Source organism: Dama dama, chromosome 9 (assembly GCF_033118175.1).
Source record: "Dama dama isolate Ldn47 chromosome 9, ASM3311817v1, whole genome shotgun sequence".
NCBI classification, from domain to species: Eukaryota; Metazoa; Chordata; class Mammalia; order Artiodactyla; family Cervidae; genus Dama; species Dama dama.
The window spans coordinates 34,607,410-34,624,634 of NC_083689.1; positions in this window are offsets into that span (position 1 = coordinate 34,607,410).

Consider the following 17,225-nt stretch of genomic DNA (forward strand, 5'->3'; position numbering starts at 1 on the left):
CTGTCTTGGGTACTATAAAATGTAGGGAATTAGCTGAAAAAATCATACTGGAGTTAAATAAAGGGGGACACTTCCCACTCCAGCACTCCTTTGGCAAAACAGGTGCTACTCAGGGTCAGAATTCTCACTGTAGCTCATCGCGCTTCAGGAGGCTGAGTCAGTCTTGCCCCATCCCTTCCTCTTCAAGTCTTCTGCAGATCTGGGGTTTGGCTTCATTCATCTGCAGTTCTCTTGCAGGGCAGTTTCATTCATCAGTTGGTCCACCTCAGTACTGTTTAGCTTCACTAGCCACAAAAATTTGAGGAGATTCTGGGGCACTAAAATAAAGTTAAAGCTTATTTAAGGTTTTCTCAAGTCTAAGACTAATCATTCTTCATGATCAATCATTGCCTCAAGAACTTGATCCAGAAAATTCTGAGCCTGTATCATACTCTATTGCCCCCTAGAGGATGACTCATTTTAGTGGTTTTCTGTAGGAATGCAAAAGCAGAGTTTTTACCCACTCATAGTTCTGAACCTGACACACGAATTCCATAAAACTCCATCCTTCCATATACTCATTCTGGAGCAGAAAGTTCCCTACAAAAAGGAAAAAACTGTGTGGCTTTGAGTCCACCAGACCTATAGACAATATTTTTCTATCTCCAGGGAGGTCTACTAAAGTAGTTTTAAGTCATTTGCTAACCACACCTAAAATTCCACTTCTTGGGTTCCTGGTGAGACACCTCCCATGAATTTCTCAAATTCCTACTAGCAAGTAGCCTGTATCAGTAAATCCAGAAACTGATTTCAAGTCTCTCCATGGAAGCCATATTCAGAGGACATGAGGTTTTGGGAGTAGGAGTAGAGACACTAAACTAATAAGCACATGTTTGTTATAATCTTTTTTCCCTCCTTTTAGGAATTATAACCAAAAGCAGAGAAAAATTCCAAGAAATTGAGAGTCTGTTGAGAACAGATTATAAATCAAGCTCATAGATACCCACAGTACAATTCTGCATAAATCGAGTCCTACTTTTAAAACATCCAGTTCCCCAAATTGACATTTTTGCTTCAGTACATCTTCACAACATTTCATTGGTTTTTAGTATTATTCTAAAACCCACTGGCACTTGTTCTCGGATCATTCTCTCCTTTATATCTATTCTGTTAATAGTTTTGGTAGACACTGTGTAAGCGTATAGTTCTAGCAATTATTATACTCTAGGCTCAAAATCACAAAAAAGTAGTCCCTAACTCAATGTAACTCATACCAACTCAGCAGGATGTCAATTCAATAAACAATGGTCAGTCATCCTAATAGTAATTAAGCAATTAGAAACTTCACTCAGTCTCCAAGGAAAATGCCCAAATAGAGAGCACATACTTAAGACAGTCAGTTTAAAAAAAAAAAAAAAAAGTCTTCAGACATCACATTTAGTCTCAATATCTAGCCAATGTGAAATAAACATTGAATATTTAAGATATATCTCCATTCTCTTACAAAGTGCTATAGAGCCATGCAGAAATTAAGTTGGAGTACTATCATTATTGGTTTTATTGACTATGCCAAAGCCTTTGACTGCGTGGATCACAATAAACTGTGGAATATTCTGAAAGAGATGGGCATACCAGACCACCTGACCTGCCTCTTGAGAAACCTATATGCAGGTCAGGAAGCAATAGTTAGAACTGGAGGTGGAACAACAGACTGGTTCCAAATAGGAAAAGGAGTACGTCAAGGTTGTATATTGTCACCCTGCTTATTACATGCAGAGTACATCATGAGAAATGCTGGGCTGGAAGAAGCACAAGCTGGAATTAAGACTGCTGGGAGAAATATCAATAACCTCAGATATGCAGATGACACCACCCTTATGGCAGAAAGTGAAGAAGAGCTAAAGAGCCTCTTAATGCAAGGGAAAGAGGAGAGTGAAGAAGTTGGCTTAAAGCTCAACATTCAGAAAACTAAGATCATGGCATCCGGTCCCATCACTTCATGGCAAATAGATGGGGAAACAGTGGAAACAGTGGCTGACTTTATTATTTGGAGCTCCAAAAATCACTGCAAATGGTGACTGCAGCCATGAAATTAAAAGATGCTTACTCCTTGGAAGGAAAGTTATGACCAAGCTAGACAGCATATTAAAAAGCAGAGACATTACTTTGTCAACAAAGGTCCATCTAGTCAAGGCTATGGTTTTTCCAGTGGTCATTTATGGATGTGAGAGTTGGACTATAAAGAAAGCTGAGCACTGAAGAACTGATGCTTTTGAACTGTGGTGTTGGAGAAGACTCTTGAGAGTCCTTTGGACTGCAAGGAGATCCAACCAGTCCATCCTAAAGGAGATCAGTCCTGATGGACTGATGTTGAAGCTGAAACTCCAATACTTTGGCCACTTGATGTGAAGAACTGACTCATTTGAAAAGACCTTGATGCTGGGAAAGATTGAGGGCAGGAGGAGAAGGGGACGACAGAGGATAAGATGGTTGGATGGCATCACCGACTCAAGGGACATTGAGTTTGTGTAAACTCCAGGAGTTGGTGATGGACAGGGAGACCTAGCGTGCTGCGGTTCATGGGGTTGTAAAGAGTCAGACACAGCTGAGCAACTGAACTGAACTGAACCATCATGAAAGACGTACCTTTTGTGAAAGATGATTAAATATAATTAAATATAATGATGAAATCAATGTGAAATATGATTAAATATAATGCAGTATATTTAGCAGTAGTTTATTAGTGGTTCCCTAATATCACATGCAAAAAATGTTATTTACTTCCAGAAATAATCAATTTGATAATATCATAAGGGAATGAGTAAACTGCTAATTTTCTCACTAATCACTTATACAGCTAACTATTAGTACAGCTGATTAACAGTACAGAGCTATAGCATAGTAAAAATGTATTGATAAATAAAACAGCAATTTCTGTTTCTTTGTTCTTTGTTCCTACAGCTAGTTGCAGGGAATATTTTTCTTTTGTGAAAGTAAGCCTTTAATGGAGACACTTAAGAGAAAAGACTATTTGACTCTGTACACAAGTGTCAATATAAGCAAAGACTGCTATAGTAATTTGTGAATTTCCTCTGTGGTTTGCTTAAAAAAATCACTAAATGATCATTTACAGCAGCATATAAAAAATATTACTATTTGGATTGCAGCTGGAGTTGCTCTTAGCTGGAGCCCTGTTATTTCTAAGAACAAGTCACAGAATTTTTAAGAACTCTATTTCAATGCTCATGCATGCATTCTGCCACATTAACCTTGCAATTTAGTGTTTGATCAGCTTAAAGCATTTCTTCTCACCTCATTCACAGTTCACGATGCATTCATTGTTGAGATGCCCAAACACCATTCTCAACAAAAGACAGCTCATAAAAACCAGAGTCCTAAGAAAATGTGAATAACTGCTCAGTTAAGTGAATTATTCAATTTACAAATGAAAATTTAAATGGGATAACTCTAAAACTATTTAGTCTACTATAAAACTACTTTGTTTACAATTATGTTATCCTTACCCTTTTAAAATTAAGAAACAAGTATATTTTGGTACATGAAATGTGAGGGCCTGACTAAAGCCAGTTTGGTGTGGTCAAGTATTGGGCAACATTCCCCATTCACCTTCGCCAAGACCTTGTCATTTTAGCGAGATTAAGGTTCCAACTGCTTAGGCCCAAGACCTCTCTGGAGCAGACGCTCTGCTATTCTGGTCAAATTAATCCCATTTCTCTCCCAAGCGAATAAATACTTAAGCTCCCATGCTGAGACAGCTGAAGTGACTTTTCATTCAGCACGCTGATTCCAGGAGTCTAATACATGTTTTTTGAAACCATGCTAAGTTAGGACAAAGTATTTTTATTATTACTACTTATTAATATGTATCGATAACAGATATTGTACTTGGTCCAGACATAATACCTAAAGGAAGCCATCATTCCTACAGATAGAAATAAACAAACTGGATGAATATATTATTAATTAAACTTATATCCTTATGGAAATTATAGTTCAATTGAGAGGATAGACATTGAACACATAATTATAGATGAGGCTAGTTTCTTAAAAAAAAGTACAGTATATTATGTATGTGCAAAGAAGAAGGAGTTGACCTTGTCTTGGGGTTAAAGGAAAGTCTCCAGAAAGAAATTTGCACTGAGGCTTGAAGAATGAGATAAAGTTGGCTAGCTAAAGAGTAGAGGAAATAGTGATTCATGCAAAAAAGACTCTGATGGGAGAGGGTATGACAGTTACGTCTGGAAACCACAATGAATAGTAGCGATACAAAGGAGGCAGAACTGTGGAGAGGTGGAGGTGGAGGTGGTGGTGGCCCTGAACCTGCAGAAGCCGGCAACAGCAGAGTCCATTAGGCCATAGTAGGGATTTTCTACTTTATTCTAAGGGAAGTGAGATTCTCCTAGACTGTTTTGATGACAGGAATGACATGGTCATGTGTGTGCTTGTAAAAATAATCACCCTTGCAGCAGTATGGAGTATGTGAGGGTGAGCATGGGTAAATGTGGGGAAATCAGCTAGAAGATTATTGCCCAAGAGAGAGATAAGTGATAACTTCATCAGGGTGTTTGAAATGGAGATGGGGAGAAACAGAAATGTTAAAGGAGATCCAATGGACCATATTTTAATATGGGTTGTATGTTAGGGTAAAGGATAGGGTGACTTGAGGGGTGACTCCCCGGTTTCTGGACTAGCCAACTGAAGTTATAGCTACTAAGATAAAGAAGAATAAAGAAAAATAATCAGTTGGACATGTTTATTATATATTAAAAATATTGGACCATACCCTGGATATGTTCCAGTGTCTCCTGGTGTATAGTCTATGGGAATGTGAATAGAATTTGTATCCTGCTGTTGTGTGAAAAATGTATAAATCTTAATTATGTTGAATTGGTTCATAGTGCTTTTCAGGTCTACTATCTCCTTCTACTTTTCTATCTATTCATTCTATTAATTTTTGAGAGTTTGATATTGAAATTCCAACTAAAAATCTTAATTTATCTACTTAAAAAATTGCAAATATAGTGGAACTACATGTAACTGTATTTTACAAGTCTTCTGTAAATGTATTACATACTTTCATAATTTAAAAAATAAAAAAAGGATAAACAAAAAAGAATTTGACTATATATATAGGTTATTAACATTGATTTTAAAATATTTCCTTTACATCCATGATTAAACAAACAACTTTCATATATACAAATGCTGCTCCTGATTCCTCTTATGTAAATATTTTACTGATTCTGTGATGGGTGACATTTATTTCAGAAGTAAATAAAATACATCATGCTTCCATTTTGCTTTTTTATTTTGATTTTTTATGAATCACCATAATTATTTGAGAAGTATTAATATTTTATATTAATTAGTAAGTAAATTTTTGATGGTATCTGATTATCTTCAATATTATAAATATGTGAAATGAATCATTCATGTTCTTTTCAATAGATTTTTTTATGATCAAATTGTTTTCCCCAATAAACTGATTGAATCACAGAGAGAATAAAGTATGTACCATGCATGTTTCTGAGACAAAGGTACAGTTGCGTGTATCTCTATGAGGGAGCCCAGGTGAAAACAGAATAATCCTTCAGCTGATTCAATGGATTGTGAAATAATACTATGTGTATTATTTGAGGCACCAGGTTTTGGGATGATCTGTCATATAGCAATAGTTAACAGATATGGTACTATTTTTTCATTACCTACCTTCTAAAATTGTCCATATATAATCATTCCCTGTGATCATATAGAATCATTCTTTTTTCTTCCCTTCTTGGCATCCATCAGGTTTCTTTTGCAGTCTCTTATTTTCCTCTTTAAATCTAAATTAAAAAACTTTTTAAGAGGTTATAAAGTCAGTTTATAAAATCAATTGTGTTTCTATAAACTGGCGCTAAACAACAAGAGAATTAAGTTTAAATATTTTCATTTATGAGGGCTTCTCTGGTGGCTCAGATAGTAAAGAATCCTCCTGCAATACAGGAGACCCAGGTTCAATCCCTGGGTTGGGAAGATCCCATGGGGAAGGGAATGGCTACCCACTCCAGTATTCTTGCCTAGAGAATTCCAGGGACAGAGGAGCCTGGCAGGCTACAGTCCATTGGGTCACAAACAGTTGGACATGACTGAGCCACTGACACTTTGCACTTAATTTTCATTTATAAATAATCTCAAAACACACAAAATACTCACAAATAAATTTAACAAATGAGATGCAAATTTTCTCCATTGAACATTACAAAACACTGCTGAAAGATATTAAAGACCTGAATAAGTGGAGTGTATACCATGTTCATGGATTGGAAGATTCATACTGTTAAAGTATAAATTGTCTCTGTACTGATATACAGATTCAATGCAGCTTCCAACAGGTTTTTAGGTAGAAATTTTCAGGCTGTTTCTAAAATGTATATGAAAATGCAAAAAATCAAAAACAGTCAAAATATTTTTGGAGGACTTTCACTGTCTGATTTCAAGACTGACTATAAAGTAATAGGGCTTCCCTGATAGCTCAGTTGGTAAAGAATCCGCCTGCAATGCAGGAGAACCCAGTTTGACTCCTGGGTTGGGAAGATCCACTGGAGAAGGATAGGCTACCCACTCCAGTATTCTTGGGCTTCCCTTGTGGCTCAGCTGGTAAAGAATCTGTCTGCAATGTGGGAGACCTGGGTTCAATCCCTGGCTTGGGAAGATCCCCTGGAGAAGGGAAAGGCTACTCACTCCAGTATTCTGCCTGGAGAATTCCATGGACTGTATAGTCCATGGGGTCACAAAGGGATGGCCATGACTGAGAGACTTTCATTTTCACTATGAAGTAATAATCAAGACAATGTGGTAATGACATGAGAATAAACATGTCAGTAAAAAAGGAATATGAAGTCCAGAAATAGATCTGCATATATATGCCAACTGATTTTTGGTAGAGATACCAAGGAGTGTCTTGGAGAAATAGCCATTTCAACAAATTTTGCTGAATCAACTGGATAGCCATGTGAAAAAAACCTCAACTCCTGCCTTAACTATACCCAAAGTATTTTTAAATGGACCACAGAACAAACATAAAGCTAAAATTATAAAGTTTCTAGAAAAAAATGAAACATTTTATCAATTTGAATCAGAAAAAGATTTCTTAGGCAAGATGCAGAACGAAAATAAATTGATCAATTGGATTTTATCAAAATTACAAACTCCTGTTCTTCAAAAGACATTAAGAAAATGAAAAGGTAAGCCCATGGATGGAGAAAATATTTTTAATGCATATGTCTCACTTAAGTCTTGTTTCCAGAATGTATTAAAAATTCTTATTCCTTAATAAGAATATAAGAAAAAAATGGGCAAAAATTGAGTATTTATTTCACAAATGTGCAGCACACAGAAAAGTAGCATATGAAATTAATGCACAAAATCATAAGTCATTAAAGAAATGCAAATTAATATTACAATGAAAACCTAATGGCCAAGAGGGAAAAAGACTGAAATATCAGGGGTTGGCAAAGATGTAGAACAATGGAATCTCTGTATGCAGCTGCTGTGAATGTAAAATAGTATTCTTTGTAGCCAAAGATGGAGAAGCTCTATACAGTCAGCAAAAACGAGACTGGGCGCTGACTGTGGCTCCAATCATAAACTCCGTATTGCCAAATTCAGACTTAAAGTGAAGAAAGTAGGGAAACCACTAGAGCACTCAGGTATGACCTAAATCAAATCCCTTATGATTATAGGGTGGAACTGACAAATAGATTCAAGGGATTAGATCTGATAGACAGTGCCTGAACTACTATGGATGAAGGTTCAGGATATTGTACAGGAGGCAGTGATCAAGACCAAGAAGAAGAAATGCAGAAAGGCAAAATAGTTGTCTGAGGAGGCCTTACAAATAGCTGTGAAAAGAAGAGAAACGAAAGGCAAAGGAGAAAAGGAAAGACATACCCATTTGAATGGAGAGCTCCAAAAAATAGCAAAGAGAGATAAGAAAGCCTTCCTTGGTGATCAATGCAAAGAAATAGAGGAAAACAATAGAATGGAAAAAGCTAGAGATCTCTTCAAGAAAATTAGTGATACGAAGGGAATATATCATGCAAAGATGGGCACAATAAAGGATAGAAATGGTATGGACCTAACAGAAGCAGAGATATTAAGAAAAGGTGGCAAAAGAATACACAGAAGAATTATACAAAAAAGATCTTCATGACCCAGATAACCACAATGGTGTGATCACTCACCTAGAGCGAGACATCCTGGAATACAAAGTCAAGTGGGCCTTAGGAGGCATCACTACGAACAAAGCTAGTGGAAGTGATGGAATTCCAGTTGAGCTATTTCAAATCCTAAAAGATGATGGTGTGAAAGTGCTGCACTCAATATGCCAGCAAATCTGAAAAACTCAGCAGTGGCCACAGGACTGGAAAAAGTGAGTTTTCATTTCAATCCCAAAGAAAGACAATGCCAAAGAATGCTCAAACTACTACACAGTTGCACTCATCTCACACGCTAGCAAAGTAGTGCTCAAAATTCTCCAACCCAGGCATCAACAGTGTATGAACCATGAACTTCCAGATGTTCAAGCTGGATTTTAAAAAGGCAGAAGAACCAGAGATCAAATTGCCAACATCCGTTGGATCACCAAAAAAGCAAGAAAGTTCCAGATCTGCTTTATTGATTATGCCAAAGTCTTTGACTGTGTGGATCACAACAAACTGTGGAAAATTCTGAAGGAGATGGGAATACCAGACCACCTGACCTGCCTCTTGAGAAATCTGTATGCAGGTCAAGAAGCAACAGTTAGAACTGGACATGGAACAACAGACTGGTTCCAAATAGGGAAAGGTGTACGTCAAGGCTATATATTGTCACCCTGCTTATTTAACTTATATGCAGAGTACATCATGAGAAACAATGGGCGGGCTGGAGGAAGCACAAGCTGGAATCAAGATTGCCAGGAGAAATATCAATAACCTCAGATATGCAGATGACACCACACTTATAGCAGAAAGAGAAGAACTAAAGAGTCTCTTAATGAAAGTGAAAGAGGAGAGTGAAAAAGTTGGCTTAAAACTCAACATTCAGAAAACTAAGATCATGGCACCCAGTCCCATCACTTCATGGCAAATAAATGGGGAAACAATGGAAACAGTGAGAGACTTTATTTTTTTGGGCTCCAAAATCACTGCAGATGGTGACTGCAGCCATGAAATTAAAAGACACTTACTCCTTGGAAGAAAAGTTATGACCAACCTAGACAGCATATTAAAAAGCAGAGACATCACTTTGCCAACAAAGTTCTGTCTAGTCGAAGCTTTGGTTTTTCCAATAGTCATGTGTGGATGTGAGAGTTGGACTATAAAGAAAGCTAAGCACTGAAGAATTGATGCTTTTGAACTGTGGTGTTGGAAAAGACTTTTGAGAGTCCCTTGGACTGCAAGTAGATCCAACCAGTCCATCCTAAAGGAAATCAGTCCTGAATATTCATTGGAAGGACTGATGCTGAAGCTGAAACTCCAATACTTTGACCACCTGATGCAAAGAACTGATTCATTGGAAAAGACCCTGATGCTGGGAAAGGTTGAAGGTGGGAAGAGAAGGGGACAATAGAGGATGAGATGTTTAGATGGCATCACCAACTCAATGGACATGAGTCTGAATAAGCTCCGGAAGTTGGTGATCAACAGGGAAGCCTGGTGTGTTGCAGTTCATGCAGTTGGAAAGAGTCAGACACGACTGAGTGACTGAACTGAACTGAACTACTTACACAAAGATTTGACAGTTTTTTATAAAACTAAACACACACCTGCAGCAGTTCTATTCGTATTTACCAAAAATAAATTAAAAATACACCCACTGAATAACTTGTAGATGAATACACATGGCAGCTTTGTTCATAATAACCCCAACCTGGAAAACAAACAAATAAACGAATTATATATCCATATCTTGAAATACTACTCACTATGAAAAACAAATGAACCTCTGACTGAGCAACAACATGCATGGATCTTAGACATGCTGAGCAAAAGAACAGAAACAAAAGGATATCTGCTGTATGTGTGTATGGTATTTGCTCAGTTGTGTCCAACTCTTTTGGGACCCCATGGACTATAGCCTGCTAGGCTCCTCTGTCCTTGGAATCTCCAGTCAAGAAATACTGAGTGAATGGGTTGCCATTCCCTTCTCCAGCAGGGGATCTTCTCAACCCAGGGATCAAGCCCATGTCTTCTGCATTGCAGGCAGATGCTTTACCATCTGAGCACCAGGAAAAGTAACCTAGGGGAAAAAAAAATCGGAACCGTGGTTTCCTGGGGCAGGGCAGGGGTGCAGTGGGTTCATGGAGACTTCATGGAATGATGGAAATAATCTTGATTGCTGTGCTGATTACAAAGGCATATACATTTGTTAAAACTGTGTACTTGAAAGTTATACATCTTATTTTATGTAAATTACATCTAAATAAAGTTGATTTATTTTTTAAAGAATCTTCTTGCCTCAACATAACAAAATAGGCACTTTGAAAATCAAATAATGTCCCTTTTTCTGTGTTTAGAGAAAATGCCTTGCTGCATGATTGTTTACATACATAGTCTTGTTAACTTTTAAATTGCAATGTCCAAGTACCAAGCAATAACAATAGTAATTATCTACTTACTGCCTAAAATAAGCTAGATTCTCTGCCATATACTTACAACAATTCTGCATAAGTCTATTATCTTATATTTGTTTGAGAAACTTGAGTCTAAAAAGAATTAATTTATCCAAGAGCTCCCTGTTTGTAAACAGTAGAGGTAACAGTTATCCAAGAACTGTCTGTTAACTTGCATGTTAACTTGCATGTCACACTAATCCCAAAGCCATTTACTCATAGGCACCAGCTAAATAGCCTTTGCTAGTCTTCCCATTTAATTGGCCTGGCCACAATCTCTTTGTTATGTAAATAAACTTCAGCGAGTCACTAAGCCTAATATTCCAATAATTAAAACAAAGAAAGGAAATGAAAGAGACTAATACTTACCTTTTTTCTACTTCATGTGGCAAGAGTAATATAGTGTTGATAACAGGATAAACCTGAGGTTCCAGAACTAGTTCTGTCCATTTTTAACCGAGCATGTTGCTTAATCAAAGTTTCTATTTTCTATCCATAAGATGGAAGTATAAATAACTAGTTCACAGGGTTGTTGTGAGGATAAAATGAGGTAATACATCTAAGCACTTTGCACTGTGCCGGGAACAAAGCAAGTGACAAGAAATAGAAAGGCTTATTATTAATGAGTGGACAGGTATTGTCCTTTAAACAGAGTGATTAAGTTGCTTATTTTTCTTATTATTGCTAATTTTTTATTACTTCCTTCCTCTAACAAGCATCTATTTAGCAAGCTTGAAAAGAAAGGCCCTGTGTACTCAACTCATTATTTGGTCATGAGAGATTCCTTTGTCACAGATCATTTTGAAGTTGTATACATTCATTTACTAGCTTCACTTAATTTAAGATTTTCATTTAATCAATTTATTTAATATTTTCAAGTATGTCATGGCATCACAGGCTCTTGTATTAACTATTTGCAAAAACTTATACAAACTGTTGAGAATGAAGTATAAGAGATGTCATTGGAAACCTGTCTTGTTCCCATCAGTAGCCCAGAATAGTGGTCAAACTATTCACTGCCATTACGTGACCTATAGAGGACAGAGTTCCCACAAACAGTATGAGCTTCCATTTTTCTCTCTTTATCTGTCACTTTCTGGAAGAGATAGCTGTGATCCATGAAACAGTTGAAAAGTAGGAAAAGAAAATATGTAGAAGTCAAAGAACCCATGTTTACAACAATGTCATAGCTACATAACTGACTGGGCCTGCTTTAAAAGATTCTCACAACTTTAAGAGCCATAATATAGTAGTCTTTGATTAAGGTGCTATATAATAAATAAGAAATGGGATGGTTAAATAAGTGGTATTCTAATAATATCAGAAAGAGAAAGAACAATGATTCTCAAAGCTCATCTCAAGTAAGTATTAGTAAATAGATTTTTACCTTTAGAACCCCATCAAGATCTTTCTTCACTCTGCCTCTACTTTGAATATCAAAATACTCTCAAATGGTCTAACTACTGTTTCACAGGAGAGAGCAAAAAATGTAAAACTCCATTTAATTTGCATTCTGTTGTTAGTAATCTGTGGTCTGAGTTCTCCTGGACAGTAAATGAAGGCAGTGCTCTTTGGGTTAAGTTAAAACAAGGGGAAGACAAGCTGACGGTGGAATGCAATCATAGCATGTTACAAGTAGATGGAGACACCTTAGTTAAGCATAAATGTTCTTCTGACCTCTATCCCACCATCTCAGAGGATCAAATCCAGGTAACAGTAAACAACTTTTAGGGTTCTGAGACAGTGAAGCTGAATCCAGGAAGAGCTGAGAAGCAGCAAATAAGGCAAGACATGGACCAAAGGACACACTTCACGGTGTCAATTACAAGCAGGAATGACCCTAGTACACCTCACAGCACGAAGAACAGTTGACTCTTTGTCATTGGACAGCCCATCACGTCCAATCGAATCACTTGGACTTCACTTGTAGGCAGTTTTGCCAACTGGCTGACCCCTTATTTTTGTGGTCAATACAACCAAATTACTTTGAACTTTGATTAACTGAATTTCAAAGACTCATTCTCCTGTCATTACTTTACCCCTTCTCATTTTCCCACTTTGTTATAGTGACTAACAATATTTACTTAATCACATATGAATATGTATTAAGACACTAGGAAAAATACTTTTCCATTCCCTGGTGTTAAGCTCCACTTCTCCACTTCCTAGGTGGCCTGAGGGGATAAGTAACCAAACAAGATATATTTAAAATTCATTATTTCTGGGATTCTTCTAGTCTGTTTACGGACTTTTTTTTTTTTTTTTTCATTTCAGTCTTGACACAGAGACAAGTGTGTACTAACTGTCTACTTTTTATGTTTGGGTGAGTACCTGGAAGTGGTATGTGGTAGAAGAAAAGAATGAGGTGAAGAGAACACAGGCACATTGTTCATGTCAAAACCAACTCACTCCTCTCCTCCATTTTACCCCAAGTAAGAAGATTTCTGGTTCAAATACTTCTGGTTCATGCTGTACTCCCTTCTAAATTACTTTCAAAAATGAACTCAGTGTCTTGATTCCCCTCTCAATACATCTCCCTTGTGTTAGATATGATACTGACCTCTTTTCTCAATCATGTCTCACTTATACATCTCCAACTGCCCACCATCTTTGTTGATTTTATTCTCTATGACGCTTTCAAACTACCAAAGCATATATGAGCATTAGTCTATCAATGAACAACACTTTTATGAGCTTCCTGAGCTCCAGACTGAAGAATGCCCAACTCTAAGCTCTACTCAGGGTCCTTTGACGAAGGCCTAAGTATTCTGGTTTTCTGCGTAACTCGACTTTCCATTTAGATGAATTCTCCCGCATATAGGGCTTCCTGGTGGCTCAGACAGTAAAGCATCTGCCTGCAGCGCAGGAGACTTGGGTTCAGTCCCTGGGTTGGGAAGATCCCCTGTAGGAGGGCATGGCAACTGACCCAGTATTCCTGCCTGGAGAATCCCCATGGACAGAGGAGCCTGGTCGGGGGCCGTCCACGGGGTGGCAAAGAGTCGACATGACAGAAAGACTAAGCACATCCTACATATGTGAATACAGTTTACAAATATCAGAACACAGCCTTATAACAATGTTCCATTCTTAATGGGGCAGACACTGCAGTTTAAATTTTTGATATTGATATTCTATTGATAGACCCTTGAAAAATAGCATGATTCCATCTCTCTTCCTCTTATGCTACATACTGCAGAACTGCCCACAAAAGAAGGCCTTAAGGTCAAAGTGGAATCAGTTATGGATCTTACTAAAGCTAAAAGTAAAGGTATGGATGTAGTTACAGTTATTAATGATTATTTCAGTGATGAGTAGAAGGAACTGTTGTTTCTCCAATTTTGTGAATAATAGCTTTGTCATTGAACAGAAGGCACAATGTGTGGCTAGACTGTGTCTTGTAGCATTTGCAAATACTTTCAATCTTCCCCAATGTGCAAGCCACATGTTTGTTTTCAGCTGGCTGAGTCATAAGGCAGAGAGTTTAGAGAAAGTGGAAGAGAAAGAAAATCAACTAAGCATTCATTAGGAAGTATAACAAAAGGCATCCCCCCACTCCCACCAAGGCAGTGTCATATGTGTTTAAAAAAAAATAAAGTGTACACATTGCTATTCTAGTTGCTTTATTCTGACAGTTTTTTAAGTCTGTTGGAGTAAATTTGATAAAAAAAAAAAGATGGACTTCATTCAGCCATAAATTTTGATGAATTAATCAACTGACATTCATTGAGTGCTCAGGTGTGCAAATCACCATTACAGTATACTACACTTCACGGTATCACAAGATTCAAGAAATCTGTAAATCAAATGTATATTCAATTTCTGGTGGAAAATATGTAAAAATGGAAAATGGCCATCTGCACACTCTCACACATTGAATACATCTAAAGTTGCAAAGTCCAACTAAAGGAGTTATTCAATTAAATGTTAATAATCATAAAGAAAAACTATAGTGAATGAAAGCGCTGATGAATGATATGTTTAGTTGGTTTTCTTCCCCCACCACTTGAAGTGGGGGAAGTTTCAACAAAGCTCAGTCAGCCCCACCGTGCAACTGGGTAGGGGAAGTTTCCAAAAGGAAAATACAGTTGTTGTGGCCAGAAAATTCCAGTTACATGAAAGGAACTGGAATTACTTGGATATTCACAAAAGTCAGTGGTTTTAAAAGAGGGAAAACGCTTTAGAAAGGATTTGGGTTAATCCTTGAATCCTGCATATAACTAAGAGTCAGGGAAAGTAAGTCAGCTGTCCAAAGATACACAGCTTTTTATGTAAATACCAGGATTAGAAGCTAGAGTATTCTATCCAAGATTCAGGAAAAATTTCCTACCCTTCCATTAAGGGCTACTCTGGTCTGCCACTCTCACAGTCTGAACTCTACGGCAGAGTTCTTCCCTCAGCACCGTGTGGTCAAGGCCTAGTGGTTGTGGCTTCTCTTTCCTGGGGAATGAGCTCGTCCTGGGTGAATACAGAGCATTCTTCTGATGACAGATAATTACACTCTCTCCCTTCCTGCTTCTCCTATAATTTGGCCTGTCCATCCAAATTATATACACCTGCTTCTTCTTTTTATTCCTTCTCTGCGTGGGTTTGGGGAATTGAGTAGTTTAAGTTCTGCAGCAAGTTCATAAAATGATAGAGAAGCCTCTGAACTTCATACAGAGGGATAGCATGGCTGACCTGCCATCCATGGGATTTGCCCTTGAACTTTTACCTTCATTATGTAAGTAAGACATTTGGCAATACCAGAAAGTTTCCACCTGACACCTGCTTGTGACCAAGGATGGTTGTGTGGTCAGGGTCATTAGCAAAATCTAGCTTGACTGAAGTGAAGTGAAGTGGCTCAGTCATGTCTGACTCTCTGAGAACCCATGGACTGTAGCCTACCAGGCTCCTCCATCCATGGGATTTTCCAGGCAAGAATACTGGAGTGGATTGCCATTTCTGTCTCTAGGAATCTCTGAACAAAACAAATCTTTGAACAAAACCTTCTTCAGCTTGACTGAGTAACAGTCCAATCGATCACCTTGGATTCAGAATCACTAGTTCTGATTAGCTAAGAGAACCATCCTACCCTCGCCTTAGTGTCAGCCAGGGCTCTTGGGTAGAAAACAATAGGAACTGACTGCCCACACTCAGCCACAAAGGAATGCAGTGGAAAAATGAAAGGAAAAGCTGAAGAATCAGGTCTTTGAAGATACTGGCCTAAAACAGCTTAAGGGTAATCTGTGTACCAAGAACTCACAGGAACTTTCTTTACTAGCAGGAAGAGTGGGCTCCAACATTTCTGACGTCTGTGTACTGCTCAAGAGGTGAATTCTATGGAGATGGTTTGATGAGCCAAGCTTGAATCTCATGTCCACTACTTGACGTGGTGAACTTGAAGTCCTGCACTCATCATCAATGCAACTGGGTAGGGGGAGTTTCTAAAAGGAAAACACAGTTGTTCCAACCAAAAAAAAAAGTGAAGTGGATGTTGGGAAGTCAAATCAGCAGAGGTTCACGACACAACCAAAATGTGGTGGTTAAACATCAAGAGGCAGAGACCAAGAGTGATAGGTGAATATTGAAGTATATCTTGACAATGGCCCAAACAATGATAAGCCTAGTGAAAAGGTTAATAAAACCTGGTTCCAAGTCTAGTTTAAATCAAGCTGTTAATTTTTATTTTTCCTTTGAAATACTTCCAGCGATACCCAAACCCAGAGTGGCATATGAGCAACTGGTCCACTAAACATCTCTTTCCAGTCAGCATGACCTACCTCCTACCCACATCCTCCTACTCATTCTCCCCTGGCCAACCTCATTCCTTTGTCTTCACCCAAATCTGAAGCCCAAGACTGTTTCTTCAGCAACCTCTTTGTTTAGCTTGGAAGATCAATTAAACACCACAGGATTCTTGATTGACTTTTCAACATTTAACAAATGGTTAAAGCTTTTTTTTTTAAAATTCAAAGTCAAACCTCCTTATTAGACATACAAAGAGAAAAATAAAAGCAGATGAAATGCTTATTTGAAACTGCCTTCTGAGTGCTTTCTGAGGCAGAATTTGCTCTAGTCCCCTTTGCTGAAACTTCCTGAGAGACACTGTGGAAATGAAAGATGGTTCTTCACTTCCAAAGTACAAATCAGGCCGGCATTTTGAAAAGACAGGTTTATTCATCACTTCAGCGTTAGCTGGCTTTTCTCCCTGTAAAATTTTACTTTTGGTTATTAAAATAGTCACTGTAGGAAATAAATTTGTAATCCATTTCTCATATTACCTACACACAGAAAAACAAAATTTGATATCTTGGGGTTTATTTGCTGAGGGCGCTTCCCATAAAAGCAAGGGGTGTGCATTGGGAAATGTGTCTGGTTAACTCCTTATGGATAAATTAGTCACAACCTTTCCTCCGCCCACCCCATCCCCCCTTTCCCGACTCGCCCCCAGCACCCTCTCCACCTCCCGACTTCCCGCCTCTCCAGGGCTGGTGACCTAATAGCATTTTTCTTCATGCATATTTTGGCGTCGCCCCACGGCCTGGCTGCCTTTGCCTGTCTGAGTCTTTTGAAATTCCTGCATGTTCGCCCCAGATTAAGCCGAGTGTGT